Source organism: Pagrus pagrus (assembly GCF_965226575.1).
Source record: "Pagrus pagrus genome assembly, chromosome: 10".
Lineage (NCBI taxonomy): Eukaryota > Metazoa > Chordata > Actinopteri > Spariformes > Sparidae > Pagrus > Pagrus pagrus.
In genome coordinates this window covers 18730531-18756170 of record NC_140194.1, presented here as the reverse complement: position 1 = coordinate 18756170, position 25640 = coordinate 18730531, and the positions used below count along the sequence as shown (strand labels likewise).

The 25640-nt window shown below is 42.1% G+C and overlaps 1 protein-coding gene across 1 annotated transcript in view; it reads right to left on the bottom strand.

Annotated features, from left to right (window-relative positions):
• The window catches only part of LOC311264251 (unconventional myosin-IXAa-like), a 143964-nt gene that overhangs the window by 79085 nt on the left and 39239 nt on the right, over positions 1–25640 (bottom strand). The gene's annotated exons all lie outside the window — the stretch shown is intronic.

Here is a 25640-nt window from a genome sequence, read left to right as displayed (position 1 = left end):
AAAACAATTAGCTATCAAACTATAAACTGTCAAACTATCTCTTTTAAAAAGGAACAATGATGAAGCATCTTACTCCTGTAAAAGACCTTCACAATTCCCCTCATGAGCTCATATTTACTGCATCTTATTGAGTTGCTGTCTTCCTGCCAACGATGATCAACTGTTTATTGATTAAATGGTACATGTAGTGGGAGTTCATGATGTACTACATGTACTTTCAATAAGTGTATTTGTTCTAAAGCCTTTCTGCAACACGGGATCCATTAAAATTTGATCCAAAAATAAGGATTACATTGTAGAAATATTGAATATTAAGCATAACGTGAATCACATCCGCTTCTATCGCCTACAGAGTTCACTGGTTTCAGCTCTCTGAGGAACCGGCTTCATCATGGCTCCCCATGTGGCTGCAGTTATTGGCTAATAGTGCTCTGCTATTAGGTGACACCCTCTGAGCTGGAGCTTCGTTTCATGTGGTGAGCCCGAGCAGTTAACGTCACAGCCTAATGACTGGTGCTGGACATGAAAAGTCTTGCTCGCCAACCATCATCCATTTGAGTAAATTCCCAGTATTTATTGCCCAAGTTGACCGCAAAAAGGTTTAAAACTGGACAACGAGCTGATGTTGGCCTGTGGATCTGCAAAAGGGTATAACAGACACGGCTGTAAAACGTAGAAGGCTTATTCTGAATATATGTGGTTGAACTTAAGTGGGTTCAATACAACTGGGTTTTTAATATACTCCTCAGTGGAGGAAGGCAGACTGCAAGTGTGTCTCATGGAAGTGACTGAAATAAAATCAGATAAAGAACAAAATGTGAGACACTAATCCTCATCCGAGTTTACACGACAAAGTAGAAAGTCAACATAAAGTCATTTGTATGTGCAGCTGAGGAAATACTGTTCAAACACATCATATTATCTCTGCATATACTCTTCTCTGTGCCTGAAGAACAGTGTTTCTGTACATATCCAGGATGTGACTGCATGAACGTGCAGTATGAGTCATTCGCAGCTCTGTTGTGGCTTTGTCAGGGTCAGCCTTTCAACAGGGGCCCATTACTCCATTCACACACAAACACATGCAAGGACACACCTCTGCAGTGGATCTTTACTACAATACATCACACACACACACACACACACAGACACACACAACAGGAAAACGGAAGGAGAGAAAGTCACGCGAGAGACGCAGAATAATACAAGACAAACACACATCTGTACTTGTAAGGATCTTCCACTGAAGAGACTAAACCTTGAGATCTATGGAGGCTGAGGAGGGCTTGAGGAGACCGTAACCTTCCTAAAATGAATACATGAAACCAACAGAAATGTCAGATTTCCATTGTGCTCTCAACTTAGTTTTTCACTGGGAATGTCGTGCCCTTTTCTTCTACGGTTTAATGGCACCTGACAGGAAAATTAGCCAGCTGTTTATATCGACCAATTCTTGTATAGCAAACAGTAGAAACAGACAGAGGACATAGGGAGAGAGACAGACGGGGGGATGGCACGCTACAAAAGTCCCCATTTCAATCTGTGGTTATGTGGTATGTGTGTCAGACCACAAGCCATTAGGACGCCGCACTGAACTTAATTCTAACCTTAACCTTGAAACCTTAATTTAAACCCCAAACAGCTCTTTGAAGATACGAGGAATGTCAAAAATGTCCCCAGTCTGAAGGTCTCACAGTTAAAAGATCCACACACAAAAATGTACATTGTGCAACATCACAATCACCTTTTAAACACCTTTAACCTGACGTCTCATATTGACTCACATGTGGATTAATTTTTCAGAAAGTCTGCTTTAATGCATTCGCTTCTTTTCTACAAACATTTCTAGTCTAGTCAGTGCAGCCAAACACATCTGTACACGTGTTGAGAAGAGTTAAAGACCGCATTGAGGAGACGACAACTCACATCTTTCTCACTCTCTCTCACACAATAACACACACACACACACACACATTCTCTCTCTCTCTGTCTCTCTGTCTCTCTCTCTCCATAAATGGCTTCTGTCACTAGAGTGCTGGGCCACATCTGGATCCCATTGGCCTCAGGAAGGGCTGAACACAGAGGCGCAATAAAAGCCTCCTTCCACGGCACAGGACTGTCAACAGGCCCTCTACCACTGTCAGCGAGGAGGTGGAGAGAGGAGGAGGACGACGACGGGCACAGAGAGACATGAGAAGGAAGGGAGGAAAACAATAAAGAGGGAAGAGGTGGAAGGCAGAGAAGGGTGGCAGAGGGGAGGAAAGTGAGAAAAGATCGAAGAGGGGTACACGAGGGTGAGGAGGAGGATGAGGAGAAGACAGAGAAGAGGTAGAAAGTTGCAGAGAGGTTTTCTGAACCTTTGGCGAAATGAAATGCAAATGAGGATTACGTTTTTCCACTCCAGCTCAATTTATGAGAATTTATGCAGAAGGTTGTGATGCATAATTTATTGAAATGACATTGTTTTTAAAAAAAAATCTTTTTTAAAAGGAACAGTTCAACACCTTGTTTATGCTTGGATGAGAAAACAAACTTTGTACGGTATAAATGTAGCTGCAGCTGGTTAGCTGTGATTACTGGGGTGGACGGTAATGTATTAGACGCTTACTTGGTCGGGTGCTTCCTGAAGTCTGGTTGTCACAATGAGATTGCAAAGAGAGACACTCCAGGACATCACTGCAGCCAGACAGCTAGATACTGGCTGATCTCATAGCTCAGATATGAGATTGGTCTCCATCTTTTTATCTCAGCCTTGGCAAGAAAGCAAATCTTTCCCAAAATGTTGAACTATTCCTTTAATGAATGAGCGATGAATGAATTTGTCTCCTCTGCTCCTCACATAGCTTGTGGTGCTTTGATGAGCCAATATCGTAAAAGAGAAGAGGGTAACAGTGACAAGTAACAACTGTCAGAATCAAACCTGAACATTGTGACTACGTACTAATATATTTTTTATTCTTTATTTTACAGGTTTTTCAGGTGGAGTGGAAGCATGAAATAGCAGGTAATACCATGACACAGATGTTATCTAAAGCAGAAGAAGCAAAGGTAGAAGGCATTTTCAAAATATCTATTTCTAACAGCTGTTAAAATTCGACAGATTTTTACATTTTCCAACATTTCCACCTCAGCCCAACTTCAAATTTCTTTGCAATATTTCACCTTTCGCCTGTTTTATTTCTTGCATTTTCTGGTGTACGAATAAAAAATCTGCGTAAAAACAGATGGATGAAACCCACAGGGAGACAGATAAAGAGGTCTGTATTTAACTCCACCTGATGAAATGTTTATTACTCAACCAGCTCTGAACAACTGGCCGGCCATACATCATGAACGCCCTGGCCTCATGTGTTCTGCCTCTGCCAATGTAGCTGTCCGCAAGACGTGTTTCAACCTCTCCAGTAAAAAAATACAAAACACAGCCTTTCGACAAACATTAAGACACCTAATCGACCCCAAACCGCCTTTGCTTCGATCGAGCGCTCTAACGCACCACAGCTTCGCAGCGTTTTGGCAAATCCTGAGGGTTTCTGGGAGTGTGCTCAGAGCTGGCGGTGAGCCTGTAACCCCGCGCGGCGTGACTGACAGAAAATGTAACTCAGCGTGCGAGGTGGTGTGGGAAAATCCCACGACTGAGTGTGTTGAAGTGTTAATCCCTCGAGAGCTTGACTCCTACATGTTGCAGTGGGTGAGTGTGTGTGTGTGTGTGTGTGTGTGTGTGTGTGTGTGTGTGTGTGTGTGTGTGTGTGTGCGTGCAGCAGCGATAGATGATTAATTCAGGGATTTGGGAGTGTGTGTGCACTGGGTGTGTATGTCCATACAGAAGTGTGTGTTTGTCCATACGTTTTGTGATGTAGTGCGTAAGCATGTGCGAGCCCAATGCTTGTTTGTTTCAAGAAGACTTGTCATGTGTGTTTGTGTCCTGACGGCAGCAATTTCTTCAATTTTCTGTTGCGTTCAGAGAGGAGATCTCACGTGGTACGTATAGATTTCCAGTATTTGTCCGTGTGTTCGTGTGTACATGCTTGTGCTTTGTGGGTTTTGCAGGGGAAGGGGAACACTGGTTGCAACCTCAGGCATTTCCTCTCCCTCTCATCTTCTTTTTCTCCCCCGCTACACTCTTAAATTCACTTCATTAACTCGGTTCCAACAGGCCTTAGCAAGCTCATTGTTGCTTTTAATTTCCTTGTCAGCGCTGCAGTCTCCAAGTGCTACTGTTTATAAAATATACAAAGGAGGATTTAGGCTCTTGTGCAACATCTTTGTTACATATAATATTTAACACATTAAAACAGTACACAATTTAATCACAAGACACAACAGCACGGCCTAGTTAAAACAGAGCGGGGTTAGTGTTGAGGTTAGTGGGGTCGTGTTGTTTAAGACAATGAATCGTGATCCAGGAAGTCCAGTTTGAGCAACACATTAATGCGTTTAACGGCTGATCAAACCCAAAACACTGCACAATGGTTTATGACACAGAGAGAGATGGGAATTAACAAGTCTGGATGGTTATCACAGTGGTAACAAGAATACCTCCTCCAAGGCCCAACAGTCTCCTTTAATTCAGTCGAGCCTTATCCAACATCAAACTCACTCAAAATGTAAAACAGCTTAACCATAATTAAAGCTCACCAGGTCTAGGATCCATTGTACTCACTCATAGATACCAGCCACATAAGTACGCGTGATTTTTTCATCAAGATTCATGAATTATTCCCTGAGAAATCAACCAAAATGTCCAAAAACACCATTTTTGCAAAATTAATGGCAGTGAGAATATATTCCTGGATCTGTCCCTTTATCCAGATCCCCACCCCCAACAGTTATTGGAGTTGATTCCTGTCAGAGACTCATCCCTCCATCCATTGAGTAGTTTTTATGTAATCATGCTGACAAACCAACCAACACGGACACAGGTGAATCTTTCTTTGCATCAATTGTGAGGTAAACAGTAAACATTAAGTGTTTGCATTACCAAGTAATCCAACAGGAATCTGTGCTTGTATCTATATGTGTTGCATTGCTGCTAAAGTTGAGCCTGGTTAATTGTTTTTGCTGCGGTCCCCTGCAGCACTGCCAGCTGGGTCTACTCATACAGACAGAGGCCTCAGTTTGGTCTGAAAGCAGCTTTACATCTTAAAAAGTGTGATTGTTCTCTCTCGTGGTTCTCTATTTATCTTTTTTATTATTCTGTAATGTTCCCACCACGTTGTCCTAAGTAAGTAGTGTAAAGTACCTACAGAATATTGGCTTCACTACTTCCCTTTTCCCTCAAAACATGAGATTATTTGCTCAGCAGCTCACCAAAGGCCAAAGAGCTCAGCCACAGCAAGTGAAACAAGAAACTCCACACTTGCAGTATCATGACAATAAAGTTGTTCTTTATTCAACAGTGTTCATCTTCAACCTTGGAAGTACTGTAGGTGTCATTGTGCTGCAAATCTTTACTCTACAACCATCTACAATATGGTTTTCTTAATTAATGCAGCACACATTCAGGTAAGTAATGGAAAAAAAACACTGAGGAATCATAAAGAAATGATGAAGCATTTTTGCAAACATAAAAAAGGATAAAGGATACATAAAAAAAAGACAGAGACAGAGAGGTACAGAGTACCTCATCAATCATGTTGGCACTGTTGTGTCTGAAAGGTCAAAAATGACGAGAGGGAGAGATCACCACTTCAGACAGAACAGCAGAGTCACTCTCTATCTTCAGTCGTGGGCTGAAACCTCATTTCAACAGCAAGAACCTCAAATCACACGGACTCACACCACTCTGCCATAGCTGCTCGCTGTGATTCATGTCTGTCTTCAAATGACCGGCAGCCACAAGACCATCTTCTTCCCCCTCGCTGACCTGACTGAAGAGACGAAATGTTCTCCACTTTCACACACAGACGGAGGTGATGATACACACCTCTTGTGGGGTGTATGTAAGTGGCAGCTAGCAGAATTTCCACATGCATTTGATATGCCTGTTCTTGAGTTATCAATTCTCACCCTTTAATCTTCTGACTGGCCCAGATTTCGTGATAAGTCATCCAATATTTGGAGAGATATTTCACCATAGAACAAAGATTCACTACGCTTTTACTAAAGGAAACGTCAGGGGATCGCCAGACATTCTCACCAACTACTCGATGGATTGATGAAATTTTCAAGAGACAATTACTGTACCTGGGGTGGACCGACCAACCGACCGACCAATATTGCAATCCGTAAATCCACGCTGCTAGGGTGGCTAAAAACATTAGCTAGAAATAACAGCTTTAAAATGTGCAGCTCTCCACACTCGGATCTAATCTTTCTGGAGGAGAGCTCACTTCCTCTTCAAAAACACAGCTTTCAGATTTATGAGATAAACATTTTGGACTTAGAGATATTTTGGCCAACAAGTCCAGTTTCCAGTTCGGCCGTTTCCACGTCCAAACCATATTTCACACTGGCCACAAATACAAATAAATATCTCCAGCTTTAACTGAGAGTCACCTTACTGGTCATAACTCTGTAAACGGGTTAAGAGCCAAAATGTCAGTTCTTGTGGAGTTATCATCCGATCTCTCTGCTCATGGATGGGATATTGTGTTACCAAAGTGCCAGGGGAAGAAAGAGCGGGGAAGTTGAATTAGAGCTCTGTATGAACAGTGGATTTGGTGAACTAATTCAATAAAGGAGGATGGCATTTCCTCCTCTCTTATCTCTGTCTGCCGGGGAAGGAAACATCGGAAGGAGGTGAAGCAACTAAAAGAGAGACACGTTTGTCTTCCTGTGAGACTGAACTCTTTCCTCTTTATCTATCTGAAAATTAGCCAGAGATTTTTTTCTGGAAACTGAGCAGCCATTCATTATTTCTTCTTCCATCTTTAGCTCTCGAGTTTTGCTAATAATAGGCCATTCTACCGCTCTCTTCCTCCCTTTCCTTTCTCCTTTTTTGGCTGGCTCCACTTCTACCTCTCTCCCAACATCCAGGCTTCATTATCTTCTTTGTCATTCACTTCTCCTCTCTATCTTATCTGTCCTCTGACCTGATGTGTTTCAGACTTCAGGACGATGCTGCAACAGATCTATTTTTACACCAGGCTGCAGCCACCGAAGCCGCAAAAATGCACGCCGCCAATGTGAACAGTGCAACGGGCCACTGGAGCACTCACCGCATGTAATCCCAAAACCAACACACATTTACTACACACTCACACAAACAAACACACACACACACCGAGCGAAACCCTTGGATCCTCAGAACAAACTGTTCATCCACGTTTATCATTAAATCAACAGCTATGCCACAGGATCATCCAAACGGCTGTTAACAAACAGCTGTGACGTGATGGTGCAGTGATAGCAGCATCACATCAGTGTTTATCTTCACACAGTAAACAAGCATCAACATGATAAGATGGATGTCGAAGAGGAGAAAGCAGGCACGCGCTGTCCAACAACAACATGTCACTGGTACAGAAACACAATCTGTGGTTAAACACTCAAACTGAACATCGACCTTTCGACAATACCTGTGCATCAAGACACACTGAAATTGCTTACATGCACACCGATACTCATATTCTTGGGAGTCTGCTGTTCAACGTTTGCAAGTGTGACAACAGCTGTGTTTGTGGCCAAAAAAGGTATTTTAAGCTAAAGTGTTTTGTTTCTAAACTTAACCAGAGCACAGAGAGAAAAAAAATAGGGAATTGAACCTACAAGTTTGAACTTATCTGTGGTTTTGCATAAACGTACTTAGCTCACATTTACTCAGGTGATTGGATTGTGTTTTTTTTTAGGCATGAACATGTCAGTTGCTCTGGTCGTATGATAAAACGAGAGGCAGTCAATTTAGACAAGGCAATATGAAAAACCTGCATCCAAGAGCACCGAGGCTGTCGAGGCTGTCGAGCTGCTCTAAATCACTGCAGGGGAAATTCCATCACCAAGACAGCTCTGCATGGATTCATCAATTATCTATCTGTAGGTCCAAACTACTGTCATAACCAGCTTTCCAAACTCTACCTCTTATCTTGTCTGCACTAACATCACACTGGTATATGAATACATGGTCAGAACAAACCGTGACACTAAATCAGAGATGGTGGCAGCAGTTTAAAGACAAGAAATCCAAGGATGGTGACCTTGGCAAGGTAATGTGACTGAAATCATAAAGTATGACAACAGTTGACAACAAGATTTTTTAAGACAAACAATAACATCTCTCCAGACAATCACATTGATTCTTTTCTTCGTCAACAATATTAAATAATATTAAATAGAGATTTAGTTGCAGTTTTTGTTTCATAAAGTTTGTTTTGGCGCATCGAAAACTTCTGATCATCATTGAAGAGAAAAAGCTGTTAACAAATATATTCTGTGACGTCTTTGTTAAGGACTTTGACGTTAGGATTAATCAGATCTTATATTATAAATGTGCGCGCTCAACTTTAAACACTTTTGTGTTCAGAAGCGATGTGTCAGCTACATACCATTGTAAAAGAAGCACTGACCTAATCATATTCTCCCGAAGACCCCAGCGAGAATCGCCAAATCCTTCAGTCCAAGTGGGATCCCTCAATCAGTATTTACTCGTGGAATTTCTGCATTAAATGACCGTGCTGCACATTTTTGCACATCCTGCTGAGTGAGTGAGCTCCTCCTTGACCTCTGGCCCTGGAGTGCTGTGAGTGAAGCAGGGTTTGTTTAGTGTTTACTGGGAGGAAGCGATAAACAGTGCAGACTGCAGCAGACCCGAACTATTAAACACCTTTAAAAGGATCTTTACAGAAGTCAGAGCTCCGAGGGCACCCAGACACAACTTTATGTTGTTTGTTTACAAGATGAACAAGCTGCTGAGGGGGGTGAGAGGCGAGCAAGATATGGCAGGAGAATTGCTTCGCCCGTAGAGGACGCGTCTCCGCTGCTCTGCTTTACTCCTGAGGACAGCGGGGACATTCTCCAGGAAGAGTGAAATCTGTCGGCATTACCAGCCTCATCTCGATTTCACTAAACCCCAGAAACTGGGACACTTGGGAGCGCACTCGCTTGAAAATGACTCTCCCGCTCTCTATTATTTAAGTGAGGATTTCATCCCCCTCGTCTCATCTCCCTCCTCCTCCTCCTCCACCCTTCTTTCTTCGCTCTCCTCTCTCTGCGCCATCCTCCCCCTTTCTTTTTATCTCTCCCTCCTCCCCCCCCCCAGTGTGCCCCCGGTGGTGTAGTGGGTTGGGTGGGATGGAGAGAAGATGAAGGCGGGGAGGCAGGGTGCTGCAACAGAGCGCTTTCATCTTCCCTCTGCAGGGCTGTTGCATCAGGGGGGAGACACAGCGAGTGGCTGCAGTGATACAGCAGAACATACTGTACAACACAGACACAGTGTTTCATATAGTTTCTCCCATTACTCCTGTCAGTCAGAGCAGCTTACTGCAAAGACATGACTGGACTCGGCTCGAGCAACATGCACATGCTGTAAATCAATTATTTATTATGTTATTACAGAAATCCTGGCAATCTAACTTCTGCTTTGTTGCAAATAAACGGACAAATATGACTCACATTTCAGGGAAGTGCTTCTTTGTTTTCACTTTCAAATAAGTCTTTCATAACATGATGAAACTGAAGATTTAATTAAAACTAATAACAGACTCTGAGTTGCCAGTTTGGACAAATATTAAACGTTTCGCTGGGGATAGCAGTCATTCAGACAAATATCATATTAATCATGACCTCTGCCCAGATATGCTATATCAAGTCTCTGGCTTTACTCACACTTTAGTGCTCTAGATCATCATCTGGGATTAGAAAACAGCAGACATTAAAAAATGCTGCATCCTGTGACTGAGGAGCAGTTTAGATTGTTAGCATCATTAGCAGGAGCTTCAAAGCAGTGAGCAGAAATGAGGCTGGCGAAACCGCACATACATCACGCTGCGCTCTCTTTCCATCACAGTTCTGCAGTTTGTTGATTTTGACAGGTTTATAGCCTGCCATGCTGTTAGACTGTGCTGCTCTGTGTAACATGATCCAGCTGTGAGAAGAAAAGATGACCCGACTGACAACATGATGTTTGAATCCAGACTGCTTTAGTGATTATAAGAATTGCCGACCTTTAGGAGGCAATCTTTATCAGAAACAAAAGATAATTCAGGTTGTAAATAAAACGTAAAGCATAATAACTTTCAGCTCATTGTTTAGCTTTCCAACCAACAACGTCACTGTTCTGGTTCACTCTCACTGCTCTTGCGGCATCATTTTCGGCTCCCGTGTGCAGATTTCTACACAGAAAAAAACTCATTTAGCAACTAGCTGTTGAACATAGTGGAGCATTTAGCAGCTATAGAGACAGATATTTCCCTCAGGAGTTGATAGAGACAAAAACAGAGCTGAAAGAGAGTGAATATTGGACCTATATTTGCCAGGTGGTCCGAAACAAGACTCCAGATGAATTATGTTGGTCTGTAACTGCCTGATGTGGGAGTAAGAAATGGTTTGCTTGTGCTTTTCCCAATTTCAAAGGTGATGACATGTCAATGTCATGTTCACAACTTGTTTCCACAGCCAGAACGTATGAGAACAACAATCGCCGTGTTTGTATTGTTCTTACAACATCATAGTTAATGTTGCTCCAGGACCATCAATACAACTGAAGAGTCAAGGTTTTGTAATGTCATAGCTCTGCAACTCAGCAAAAAGACTGAAAAACTACGCACGGGGGAGAAGTTATCCTTTCAAACATGTTTTTAACATTGTGAAGGCATCCACTTTAACTCAAACAATATTTTTCAAAACCTCAAGTGTTTTTGTAACAAAACCAAAAACAGCACCATCAGAAATACCGAGGTCTGTCGAGTGTTGGATTGTACAGTGAATTAATCACCTCTGATTTCTTTCAAACCACAGCTTGCAAGACTTTTCCTGTGATTCTGAAAAAAGAAAGATAACTTCTGCAGCTGCAACAGCCTACTACTGTACATTGCCACAGTTTATGGCAGCAGCAGCAGCATCAGCATCAGTCAACTGTGCTGTTATGGTCTATTAGATTAAATGAAACTTTAATGATCCCCATGAGGAAAACGGGTCATTGCACCAGCAGAGAACAGGATTCATATCAGAACAGAGCCAATAGAGTGTGGTTAGGACAATATGGCAAATTATTAAGACAAAAAAACATCATCAGGGTTTCTAAACTTTTCTTTTTAAGAAGAACAAACAGGTACAGAATAGGTTGAAGGTGTTGGGATGAGACTTTTCTTTTTGATTTGATTGTAATTGTATTATTCTGTGACCTGAAAGCAAGTGGAATATCTGACAGAGGAAAAGCTTGTATTGATTAATGAAAGAAAAGTATTATAGATGGTTAAGTAAATGAAGGCAGGGACATAAAAGGAAAGAGGAAGATGGTAAAAAAAACTATTTTCTGCTTAAAGCGATGATGCAGATATAAACACAGAATATAATACAGCAGTGGAAGAGAAACAGGTGTGTGTACAGTCAAATGACAAACCGAAGCAAAGCATCACCTGTCAGCCTCAGTCTGGGAACAGCAGCTATTCTGGGAACATGTTCAAACTTCCACCAGCCACTCCCGGCCTTTTCATTCACCCACCCGCTCTCACACTCAGCAGGCCGCTCTCAATGGCACATCTGCATCATTCATCCCGTCCATCATTCATTCAGCCTCGACAGTCAGCTTTGCTTTCAGCGACTAGACCGAACGTGACCGTACTTCATTTGGTTGCAGCTTTATTTCAACAGGACCTGTTGAAACCTGACGGATGAGGCTTCATGTGTAAAGTTATGTTTTGTGAATCAGCACAAAGACAGTGATTAGGGCGTCTATTGTCTGGAGCTCTTTTCAGTGATCCAGATACTCAGAGACACACAAAGATGCTCACAAACACACAAATGCAAACCAGCGTGGGCTTAATACACACCACTGATAACATTACGCAACTCACACAGCAGCTGAACCAAATCCATCTGAACAGAGTGTGCAGTTTGACTAAAAGCACAGTTACGATTCCCACTCTTTCTTTTTAACCAGACCTCGCTGTAAAAAGCTTTCGTTGGAACTACTTTCTGCTGATAAAACAGATTAGTCAGAGTCACAGGGACTGGAGAGACATGTTGCTGCTGACTTGTTTTGTTGACAGAAATACCTCAACAGTTATCAGATGGATTGATGTGAGTAAATATAGATTTTATTTCTACATTTAATGATTTAAGTATCTGCCAACCTGAGGTGTGTCTGTGTGCCTCTGGATTTCTTTTGCCTCAGGACGTTGTGCAGAAACTTGTGGCATGCTAAACATAATAAAGCCTCCTGCTAGAGCAGACAACCCGATCATTAGAGCTCTGATTGGCCGTAAGTCAGTCTGAATGTCATGAAGTCCATTACCGAGGATTTTCTTTCTTGTGGCTGCGAGACAGAAACTCTCTGTGACTTCTGCAAGAGTTTAAAGTTTACTTTTTTGCTGTAGTTGTAAGTTGAGAAAATGCTAATGTCCTCATACCTTTGAAACCCCTTGAACCGCTTTTAAATTAGGCTTCTGCTCTCAGCTATAACTGTCATCATTCAATGCAAATCATCACAACTGGAGTTACAAGTTCAAACAAAACAGCGACAGGTATCTATGCGGTTGTAGTTTAACTGTCACCCCTGTTGTTGTGTTACAGGGAATTTAAATGTAGTGTGAATATCAAGGCTTCAGATCTAAATGATAAACATGACCCCAAACAGAACAATCAAGGTTGTTCCTAGCGTTTTATAAGGGAGGCACCTTTCCTCCACTACGCCTGCAGTCACAAGCATCTACGCAAACGTCAGAAAAGATATTTCATTTTCATTGTATGGATTTTTAGATTTATAACCTCCACATAAGATGTTGTGTTTTTACCCACGTCAGTTTGTTTGTTGGTTGGTTTGTCAGCAGGATTACACAAAAACTACTCAACGGATTTCCGAGAAACTTGGATGGTTTATGGGTCTTAGTCTCACTCTCTATAACATTGTGAGATAGGGTAGTCAACATTTTGATTAACTTCAGGGAATATGCTTGGATCTTGATGAAAAAATCAGGCGTTTTTAAGTGCCGGGAATCTATGACTGAGTACACAAGGGTACGCCTGGGCCTGGTCGGAGGTATGAACTCGACTGATTGCGATTATGGTTGAAGGAGTAGTTCAACCTTTTGGGAAATATGTGGAAATCTGAACATTTGTTTAATGCCTTAATTGAAAAGCAACAGTGGAGAAATGACATGAAGGAAAGAAAGGAGAAACAAAAGCCCCCAGATTATTTTCCAACCAAGGAAGTTGCAGTTCATCAGTCTGGCTCTAAGCTTCAAATGCACCCTAGTAATTTGCTGTGTTGACACCATTCTTATATTGGTAAATATAGCATATAGAATTATTCATTTAAAGCTCATTAATTCAAACATCAGCGAAAACACATTGTGGTTTTATCGTGGGGTTATTTGGAGTCTCAATTGGATGCCTAAGCTAGGTAAACTAAGCAGCTGCTAGCTCCAGCAGTAGATTTAGCAAACAAAAGAGTATGTGTCTGAATGAGATGATTTATTGATCGATCACATTATATGTTCACTTGAAGCTTCCTGGAGGAAAACTTGATTTAGTACTCTCAAAGACGATATGCTGAAAATAAAAATTGTGAAACATGCATGGAACGTCCTTGCCTCGCTTTTGTAAAGTGCTTTGCAATTGTGTTTTGAAAATGCTATTTACAGTATGGACCTGGCTTTAAACTCCCACATGTGATGCACACCCATCTTGGAAAATGTTATTTTAATTTCTGAAATCTCTCTGCGCAACACCATATGCCGCTGTCATGCACCAAGGCTACCAATTAGTCTGAGGCAAACCTTCCCCAGAAACTCACAAACAAAAGCCGAATTTGTTTTCTTTAGAAACTTAAAATAACTCTTCAAAGGGCGGCTCACAACCGCAGAATACAGAGAGAAAAGGTAATGAGAAACATGCTGGTTTTTTGTGCCTTACAGACCAAATGAGAAAGACAGAAAACAGGACAGACGTAAATTTAAATACTGAAAACTTTCTAGGAATGAAAATGAAATTCTAAACAAACACTTCAAAGATGAAAAAATAAAAGGAGACAACCGTTTCATTTTTGACAGACGGTGCTTAATTAGATTATATCTGACGAATGACAGTCTAGTTAACAGGTTCAAATAGGCGACATGACTAACACAGATCTAGTTTGCTCAATTGCTTCCATCATCCCAGATGGCCTTGTGTCCGACCGTGACTCCTAATGTCTGTAATCTCATCGGTGTCTGATTGCTGTGACACCATGTAAGAAGCCTCAGATTGAATCAGGCCCATTTGGACAATCAATTTCCTGTCGCGAGAAACTGGCTGAGTGGAGTCGAGTGGAGTCAGCAAGACAGGAAAAGTGACATGAAGACAGATTAAATGTGGCTCTTAGAGGAAAAATAGCACATTACTCCCAATGTTGAGGTCAATCATTGTTTTAAAAGATATTACATGTATTCAGGATTGAACAACAGGACATATTTTACTACATCAAGGGATGTAATACCCATAGGCCAGTAGCTTATCATGCTAAATTCAACAAGCAGGAGTGAGCCATTAATCGAAATTAGGATTTTGGCTTCCAACGATTATCGAAACAAGATAATCGAGCTCAAATGATTATCGAGACACATTCTCTCAGCCAGGCTGTGTGTCTAGTTCAGCTCAATCGAGTCACTTAAACTACGTTTGTGAAAACCCAGTAAAGTCAGCTAATGCTTAAATCTTAATAGTCGTCCATCCATGCTGTTACAGTAGTAGTTACTGTCGTGAGCAGCTTCGGAGTGGCCAGAAAGGATGAGAAGGTCACGTTTCAGCTCACTTGACTGGAGCAAGCAGAGCGAAACATACAGGCTGGCTGATGGAACGTGGCACAATAATCGTTAAGCAGGATAAGCTAGATTTTCACATTGGTGTTAAGACTTATGATCTAGTAAAATGTGTCCTTTTCTTGTGAACGGTAACCCTGAATGAATGTGATATCATTTAAAAAATATAATTGCACTCAGTAGAGTGCATACCTCCACCAAGGCCCAACAGCCCCCATTTGTACTCACACTAAGACCTGTGCTTTATTCCCTGAGAAATTAATGAAAATTGTGAAAAACGTCTCATAATGTTAAAGAGAGAAACATTTCTGATTGAACCAACTTTGAACCAGCACTAACACCAGCCCAGAACCAGCACTTGGTTAACTGTGGTTGGAAAAGGGGTATGGCAGCTTGTTTCTGTGTGTTATTTTCATTCATTTTGCTTTCATAACAACATGAATGCATCTGAATGGACACTTTGTATTGGGTGGATGTTGGGAACACAGTGCTTGAAGATTCAGCTAAGAGACAGCAGTTTCCACATGAAGGAACCACTCACCATTGCTCAAAGACGCAGTGATCATATTAGACATAAATAACAAACAGATTAAGAAGTTAAGACTGAACCAAGAGCGGAAAAGTGTTTGATGCAGAAAGGAGCAGCAGGAGCAGAAAACTTGGCCACCGACATCACGCTGAACCTCGTCCAGGTCAACTATACAAGCATGGAGGACTTGAGTACACTGTGTACAGCTGTCTGTGGGGATAAATGCACACTGTACTGAGCTTCCTGAGAGAGGAAAGCGAGAATGCTCCAGAGAAAGGCCGAATGTTAAGGAGGTGGGGATAATCCAGTGAACAGATGTTTGGGATCGCATCGAAGAACGCTCACTGCCCAGAGGATACGGATTATAGGGATGGACGTGCTAACAGGAACACGGAGGGCCTGAGGTGGGCTACGTGATTAGCCAACACACAGCCACGATAGCTAGCCGAAGCACGGCTCTCTGAGGTAATGGCAGCGGCTACTGTTAAGCCACATGTAATAAAAGCGAGACTCGTTCTGAGTAAAGCTGGGGTTTAAAGCAGTCTGGAGAGGAAGTACGAGAGTTCAAAAGTGGGATGTTTTACCCAGAAATAGAGCGTTGATCATCGTCCTACCTGGACTCAACCATTAATAGCTTCTCCAGTCCAACAGCCACGTTAAAACTAACAGCCCCAAAAGATGAATGAGAGCTGAAGTGACCATTCACTGAGGGAGGCAGAGCCACAGTATAAAGTGCTGTACAGTAAAACCAGCCTGATCGCAGAGAGCTTTTGGATGTCTCATTGCGATTTAAAGAGCAAGGACACACCGAACGTCTCCCATTCCCCTACTGCTGGGAGAGCTGCTGCTAACACGTTCTGACAGGCACCACAGAGGTAAGTAGTGCACACACACACACACACACACACACACACACACACACACACACACATAAACACACATACACGGAGCAGTGTTGCCCTCATTCAAGCAGGAAGAAAAGCAGCTCCCCTACAACACACACATGCCTCGAGCATAGGTGCCATAATGCATGCTTTCTCTGCCAAACTGCCCGTCCTGTCACGGGAAGCACAGTTTTCATTTGGTCTGTCAGGTTCACTGGGTTCACACACAGCGGCTCTGGTGCTGCTACTGTATAGAAACTGTGTCTATATGCAGAGGCGACATGGGATTTAAAGATTTAAAATGAGTAGCTGTATCCAATCCTCGCGTCTGTGGTGCTGGATAAGAGCACTGGGCAGCTACTCACACGCTTAACGATACACAGGCCTTTGAACACACGGTTTTAAAACCAGAGGGCCGAGAAGGCACTACCTGGAGCCATCTATCAGCCACGGGAGACAGGTCTCGTCCCTGGGGGCCTGGTTAAGAGCAGGGGGGACATCTGGATGGGAACCATCTGGTGAAGGGGGGGTCTGCTCGGCTACTAATGCAGCGGGCAGGCAGGTCTGCCGGCCACACCACCAGAACAAAGGCAGGCTGTAATCTGGCCCTTGCGGCCCCACAGGAGCCCTCGGCCCGTCTGCCCCCAGACGCAGCACCACACAGCTGGGGTCACTCTCAAAGCCTCAGTCGGCCTTCAGGAGGATTTGAGGCGCGGATGCAAGGTTCACCTTTAGTCAGGTCAGGGAGGAGCTGCTTCTACTGTTCAAAGGACAACAATGTTCAAAAAAGATCCAACTCTTCAGCGTCATTTGGATTTAGTATTTTTCCAGCGTTTACTGGCAAACAGACACTACAGGCCAGTTGCCAGCTCACTGAGGTGAACTACCAAAAAAAAAAAAAGGTCCTTCTGGATAGAAAGTCTTGTCAAGTCAACTGCTGCCAACATGTCCATCAACAGCTGTGCGACCTTCCAAAATGCCCTTGAATTTACCGAACGTGTGCACTGAAAAATACTGTAATGTGACTGTACTGTCTGTATCTCATGCAGAGCACAAGATTTCTGGACAAACTTATCATTTTTTGTTCAAATTTATGAGTCTATGTGGACGTCTGTCCAGCTTACATCAGAATCAAGGATGAAGTAAATGTCTTTTCCGTCTGATTCATCTTCCCTTGATGATTTAGTCGTCTCTTTTTATTGTTGATGATCCAACGTGATGTCAAAAATCTGTATTTTCACCACATACAGCCTGAGCTGTTTGAGCTACAGTATACAGGACTTCTGAGGGACTTAAGCATCATGAAGACCTGAAGAGAAACAGCTGGTAAAGTTTATATCTGAGAGATTGTTGTGTTGATTCTACAATAAGTTCCAGTCTTGTCTCATGCAGGCTGACTGTCACAAGCACACAGCGACAACAAGGGGTTATTATTAGTCTTGTTCTGATACCGGAAATGCTTGATCGGGTTTCAGCGAGTATGTAAGTCTATGCACCGATCTGACATCACATCATTCATTAGCCCTGAAACTGAACCCTGCTACTTCCCAACATCGTCCCGTACACCTGAATTAATGACAAGCAACCTGTGTAACTTCAGGCACACGTCAGCAAACTTGTATTTGTCCTGTGCAGCTGTTAAAAATTATATTTATACACGTTTTTAAAATGCACTGGCATTGGATCTGTACTTGCCATTGGCCAAGACACAACGTTCTGGCATCTTTCTAAAACAGCTGGGCATGGTGGTCTTTACCAAAGGTTTCTCAATCTGGAGTAAATAGACTGATCCATATTTGGTGCTTGAGCGTACATTCACAGCAGCAGGACAGTATTTGAGGCACTGAGTCAAAATAATCTACAGCTTTATTTTTATAGTAATGAAGGAACACATCATCCTGTACAACAGTAGCTACGTTGCCAGCACTTTGAAGTATTGGCTTTAGAAAGGTTTGATCAAAGTGGCAAAATTCACAAAAGAAAGCTTTTATGTCCACTTGAGCTGGTTAATGCGCTTAATCTTAATGAGTTCTGATGTAGATTAGTCATTAAACCTAAATGACCGATGAGTTGTTTTTTCCGCTCCGACTGAAACTTCTGTTCAGCTGAGGTGACGAAAAATACTGGCTCAGTCTGATGTCAGCCCTCTCGCATTAAAACATGAAGCACTGTTTTAGGTTGGACTGGCGCCCTTTTAAGTATGTTGTCTTGATGCACCCTCTTCTTCTGCAATTGTATAATGGTTTTCCGGCTGGAGAACTGGCCACACCTCAAGCTCCTAATACGTTAAGAGAATATTGATAAACTTGGCTAGTGTGGCTCATAGATGTGCTTTATTGACAACAATGGAGCTCCATGGCACGGAAGGGGACTACAGTGAATGAGGCTTCGGCCACTTAATCAATACTTGTTGTTAGCAGAGTGAGATCATTGTTGTTTTTTCTCCTCTAATGGGATTTATTAAAGATAAGAGTTATCCTTGAAATGGATACGATTTACACAGAAATCTCAGCACAATAAAATTCCTAAAGTCTGATCTTGAATAACACAAACACATAATAGTCAAATTTCCCCTCATGTATATATCTAGCTGTGTGTAACACAATAGGATGCTGTGTTGAGGCTGGGGACAAAAAAAGAGCATCTGAGATCATCTGACTGCATGACAGCGATCAGACTACCAGACACAAACCACAGAGGCCGAGTCCTTCCCATCAGCCTGCCAGCTGTCTTACCGTCAGCGCTATCCTGCTGTACAGTCATATCTACACTGTCGCCTGGCTCTGAACGCAGCTCAGATTACACACCGCTGCAGTAACAGGCCATCTGCGGCGCGTTATTAGAGGCCTTTTCATGTCAAGAAACGATTCCAGCGCGCGACCGGGGCATATAGAAAATCATTGATGATACCGCCAGCATGATGTAATGCTGATGGTCACTGTTTGCCATGTGGCGCAACTGCTGCATTTCTGGTCACACAGCGGTCCAGTGGCTACAAAGGATGCACTGTAGCCAAAAGGTCACAAGACTGATCCCTGCGGCGGCCGACGTGTCTGTCAAGAGCTGAGGGTCCACAGTCAGGACAATAAAGCTCTATGTGCTCGGTCACAGTGAGTCAGCTCACTGCTTTAATGTAAGGAGACTTGTGTTGCACACACACACACACACACACACACACACACACACACACACACACACAACTGTGTCCTTGAAAGAAGAGCAAAGTCGCTGTCATAAACTGGCCAGTTAGGGCAGGGAAATGTGTCTGTGTAAGTGTGTGTGCACCAGGGTAATAATGCTAAAGCTTAATAGAAGTATTTGTGTGTATAATGGCTAAAATCATGATCAGGATATTAATAAGTGAATGAAATGATTAGTCAATTAATTGATTGAGAGAAAATTAATCAGCAGCTATAATGATTGATAATCATTTGGGTCATTTTCAAGCTATAGTACCAAATATTTTCCCAACATCTCCGTTGTGAGGATTTGCAGTCTTATGTGATAGAAAACATAACATCGTTGGTCTGTTTGTCAGACAGTGAATTGTGTTTTGTTATATTTTCCTGTATATGGCAACCTTTTCATTACATATCTCCAGGCAAATCATTTTTATTTAACATTTAAATATTCAATATAAAAGTGTAAATATGAGAATGAAAACATTTTACAGTTTACGTCACATTTGGGTCAAAATTTGCAAAAATTATAGCTCATGTCTGGTCCTTTTTGTCAAAAAGGTTGGGAACCTCTTGACTAATTAATAGATAATGAAAGGAATCTCTGTCTGTCTGTCTGTTATACACATATCTCGAGAATCGTTCATCAGATCTACTTCACACTTTGCAGGGTTGTTGCTGATGACTTACATACTGTATGTGCAGTGCTGAATTTGGTGCAAATTGGACACCATGATCACCACTGTGTTAAGTAGCGGATGCGTGGCTTCTGTGCTCTGGCTTCATGGCTCTGCAGGCTGAAGCTGGGCTCACACGTGATCCCTCTCACGTGATCACATGGGGAAGCAGATGTAAACAAAAATGGAGATTATAGCAAGGTTTGACAACTTGCTGTGGTAATTTTTTATAAAAAAAAAAACAAACAAATGCAGAAGGCTAAACAAGGCTGGATGAGTGGGAAGACAGGATCAACACAGGACTGAACGAGAGGTGAGATTTGAAGCTTCTGTCAACAGTAGTATGCTCACTAATGTTAGCCTCCAGGGCTAGAATGTACCTTCAGCTGGTCTGGGATGCCTCTCTCACCGGTTGTTTTCGTCCCGCTCGGAAAGTGCTGTTGTAATCTTTCAGATTATGTAACATAAACATCAACATATTTGATATTGCTGTTTTGAACGGGCACAGCACTGGTGAGAGTAACTGTGACAATGCAGTGAACACTGCTACAATGCATCAGATCAGTTTTTGCTTATTCAAAATTAATAGACAATGCTGTGATTATATGTGTCACGACATGACTCCACTATGAGTCAACACAGAGTAACTCCAAAATATCCCCCAGCTCGTAAACATAAATCCATGTTCACATTTCTTCACTGAATCGTCTCAAATTTGCCAGCGGGGAAAAAAATCATGGAAGTTTTGGAACAAACAGAGTGTACTTACAAAAATAGTTGCTTAATTTAATTAGAACTAAAGTGATCATGCAGCCGGAAGCAACTGAGCGTTCTGGCGCAGCACACGCTGCAGTGAGACAAAGCTCTTCATACAAATCCATGCGTTTATTTACAGAAAATAACACAACTAAGAATAAACAGTGAAGAGCAAATCAGAAGAGGAAGACTTTGGACTGAGAGATGCATCTGTGCTCATGCCAGTTGGAGCTGCCAGTTTGTCAGTTTTCTGCGATGAGCTTAGTTTGTGACGATGTGCATATGAACATGCTCGCTCGTGCCTCTTGATGCGTGGGAGGGAGGGAGAGTCCTCCACATTGGCTCAACGAATGACTAAAATAGCCTTCGCCTGCAATGCTGTTGACCTTGCACTTCACCGTAACACGATGTGAAGCGCCGAGCTGATGGCCACTCTGCTCGGCTAGATGGAGCACAGAGGGACGAACGCGAGAGGAGAGGTCGAGAGATGCAGAGGTGAAGAAGAAGGAGGAAAGAAACTAATTTTGCTCTTAACATCACACTCACAAAAAGCTTATTATCTTTTATTTCCCCTGAGCAGAAAGAAGCTTTCACTGTTTAGACTTAAACTGGGGGAAATAATCCCCCTTTGGATTCTGCCTTAAAGCACCCCCCGCGGTGCTGTTTAAAATCTGCTTATCATGTTTAAATTTCGTCAATCAAATACAGCACGGGAGGCACATGACTTAAAATAATTGACTCTGAATATTTATAAGGAACAAGGTTTAAAAAATAATATTTCACTCTCCTGCAGGTTCCCCTCCCTCCCTCCATTCATGCGGTTGGCAGTAAGCTTCTTAAGTGAATCCAAAGAGAATGACTTATCTGTGTCTACAGGCACTTACACAAATGTTCTCAAATCGAGGTCCAACCGCAGCTTCTCTCGCCAGCGAGACATAGCTCATCCCGAGAGATAGTTTTCCTTTTCTATTCCAGAGCTCAGTTAATGTCAAAGTCTGGACATCGATTGCTTCACAGTCCTTTGCTCGTTGACACAAATACAGTTTGAGCTTTCACAGTTGATACAAACTCTCCGTGCTTTCTTGAAATTTGTGCCAAGTGTTTATGTTCTTTGTTTTGCCACGGTTTGCTCTCAATTTCTCACATTCCTCTGCTTCTCTCTTGGTTGTTTTTATTGAAAAGTATAACATCTAATTTTTTCAAAACTGTGAAGCAAATAAAACCATTACCATGATGTAAATGGGTGTGCAAATTTAGATTCCTTTGTACTTTTTCTCATCTATTACTTCTCAGGTGTGTCTGGATTTGTTTCACTTATTGACTGATGAATAGTTTAATGTGCAAAATGTCAAAGAATTGTGACAAAATGCCACTAAACCTGAGATGACATGTTCAAATTAGGGATGCACGATCTATCTCTCATGAGCTCTTTTTGACCATTTACTGATGCAATACCAATATGTACACAACAAAATTAGTTAAAAAATAGAAAAATAGTTAACATCTGTTGTGATGACAGCCCAAATGCAAATATCACATTTTAAAGCCTTTATCAGCCAGTATCGATGACATGCTGATATCATCGAGCATCCCTCACTTAAATTGCTTCTTTTGTCTTAAAAAAACAGTCAAAACTTAAATATATTCTGTTTACAATTATATAAAATAGAGACAACCAGAAAAGGCATCTCACTGGCAGAGCGGGAACTGAGAAATGATTGAAAAGATCAATCGATCATCATAAAAGCTTACTGACTAATGTTTAAGTGTTTAATCACTGATAACTAACAGTCAAAATAGATTTAAGTTCTGAAATCATACCACAGTTACTAATCCAAGTGATCAACATTTTGGGGGTCACAGTGTAGATGGAGGGGACACGTGTACTGTATATAAACCTACAGGAAGACAAAGGGAAGCTGAAGCTACCAATCAAGAAATGGTGGATGGACTGCCTTAATATTATCCTTCTGTAGTCTTATCCGACAACTCAAAGCACTTTAAAACCAGTCAGCATTCACACATTCACACACTGGAGGCAGCGGCTACCAGGCAAGGTTCCACCTGCATATCAGGATAACCATTCATACACACTCACATACTGATGAAACAGCCACTGGGATCAATTCAGGGTTCAGTATCTTGACAAAGGACACTTCACCATGTAGACTGCGGGGGCCTGGGACAGTACCACCAACTTTCTGATTAGTGGAAGAATTTTAATTCTTTTCTGAGACTGGCATGCATTTGAAATCCATCTAATAAGACCCTGCTGACCTCATACTTTCAGCTTGACTCTGCTTCAGGCAAACATTCAAACTCTCACAAACCTTCAGAGCAGCGGCGGCAGCATCTGACCGAAGCAAATGGTTCTGTAATTGGCATTACAACTTGTGGAAACCAAAGAATTCGGCTGGTTCAGTTCAGCAGCCTCGTTTCTTGGCTGGCGGTAAACTTTTTACCCCAGAGGGCCGCTTCTCAAAAGAAACATGTCAGGCCCCGGGGCATTCACAGCAGCCTATAACGTCTCTGCATCCAGCTGTTGGTCACAGGATGCAAACAGTGCATTAAGGTAGACGTCATGTTCAGCTGTCGGGGAGTATTGGAAAAGCTACAGCACACAGAAAAACAGTTAATGCCAGTGGTTGTTTATAGTGTGTGAGCTGTTGGATGGTGACAAGAGCCACAAGTTCATACAGAGTGATGGAGCCACTTTGGCATGTGTGGTTACTTTTTTTGTCTTATTATCAGATTATCCCAGTTATAAAAGCATCCATTTATGGCAAAAAATGTTTCCTGATTCTTGTTTCCGAAAATCCAATTACTTTTACTTCCCTCCAAACTGCATATCTTTGGTGATCTAGACAATATATTCTGTGTATTATATAAAAGGATTACAGCTAATGCTGCTGGAACTTCCTCTCAAACAGCTTTTATTCACCTTTTTGACAAGAGTTAAAAGTCTTAATGCTGAATTTAAAGCTAAAGCCAGCAACCGTTTAGCTTAGCTTAGCACAAAGACTGGAAACGGAGGGAAACCGCTAGCCTTGATCTGTCCAGCTCCTTTAAAATTTGCTAATTAGCATGTTATATCTGGTTTGTTTACTTTGTACAAAAACTGAAGGGTAAAAACGACAACTTGACATTTTACTGGGGTTACTTCTTGGCTCCCAAAACTTTTGTGCTCTAAATATTGTTAAAATGGTATTGGTACTGATATTTTTCCGTATATCAGGACAACACACTTAGAGACAGCTATAAAAGATCGATGCCATATAGATTATGAAGTTGAACCGTTCATTATGATGTCAGGTAAACAAGCAAAAATCAGTCCCTTAAATACAACTAACTAGAAGAAGAAATCGAAGATGAAGTTTTCCTGTCATTTGCTTGTTGGTCTCTGCACTCACACCTCAGCCAGACAGGTGACTGATGGGGAAGTGATAACATGGGACACGGTCACGCTCTCCACACGCAGCAAACAAGCCACCGAGCAGTATCTAGTTCCTCAGAGAGTAACGTTCCTCTATCTGTGTTATTATCAAGACAAGCCTCTCCGGTCCCCCTAGAGCTGTCGCCTGTGGCACCTGAGCTGTGAAAGGTATTCAGTCATCGCTGTCAAATCATCACCTACAGAGAAGTGCAACTGTGACGGTCAGGTTCAACCACATCTATAAGGAGAAGCTCCACGGCCGAAATACCAGTCATTTTCGACACATGTAAACCATCCTTTGTTTGTGATGTTACAAGAGATTCTTCGGATGTATAGCATTGTACGAAGCACTAGTCACCCATGAAAGCAGCTTCTGTTTCGCAGGATTTAACAGAGGCCATTTATATTTTACGTAATCAAAGTGTAAACACGAACGCAGCTGCAGTTACGTGTTTCTTCCTCGGAAGCAGCGAGGAGGTCTAAAAGGTGATTCATGACTTCCAGATGACAAAACGTGTACCCAACTGACCGTACGACTGCCTCGTTTTACTGTACAGACCTCCACATGGGACGCACATGGTGTCAACATGCACAGCTGCGTGCTGACATAAAATCCCCATACGTCCTGACAGGAAGCAAGAACAAAATGGCTGCAAGAAAATTACAGGGAGGTACAGAGGTCACTGAGTCATATTCATGAGGCTGGACAACATGTTGTCCTTGAATAGACCTTTCCAAAACATGAAATTCCCAATGAAATTCCATAATCCATAATCCTTTATTGATTTATAATCCAGGGCGGATTAGGCGACATTCCATTAGGTTTTTTTCCCCCATCAATGCAGAGATTTGACACTGTGGAAAACCCAGTTTCTGGGTCAAATAATACATATAAGAGTCATATGCGGTAAAGCCGGGGCTAAATATAGGTTTCCCTACATGTCGAGGCTTTCCAGTTTCAGAGGGACATTTCTATAATCCGTTTCATGCCTCATCTCATGAGCTGACATTCCAACACCAGAGAAATAACCTGCTGACTTCTCTTCAGATTTCATCAGGCTTTTGTCACTTCCTTTCTAAACCGGGGCGTCTAATTCACAACATATGAATCGCATTCAGCTTGTGTTGAGCTCGCTGTTGTATAGATATACTCTGTTAGCTTTGTACGCAGGGCATTCATAATAGAATATTTCAGCCCCAAATTAAAGAGTGCCCATGCCTATACATAGTACTACAACAAGTCTTGGTCTCAAGGTTATTCTTTGATCTTTACTTGAGCCTTTTTAACTCT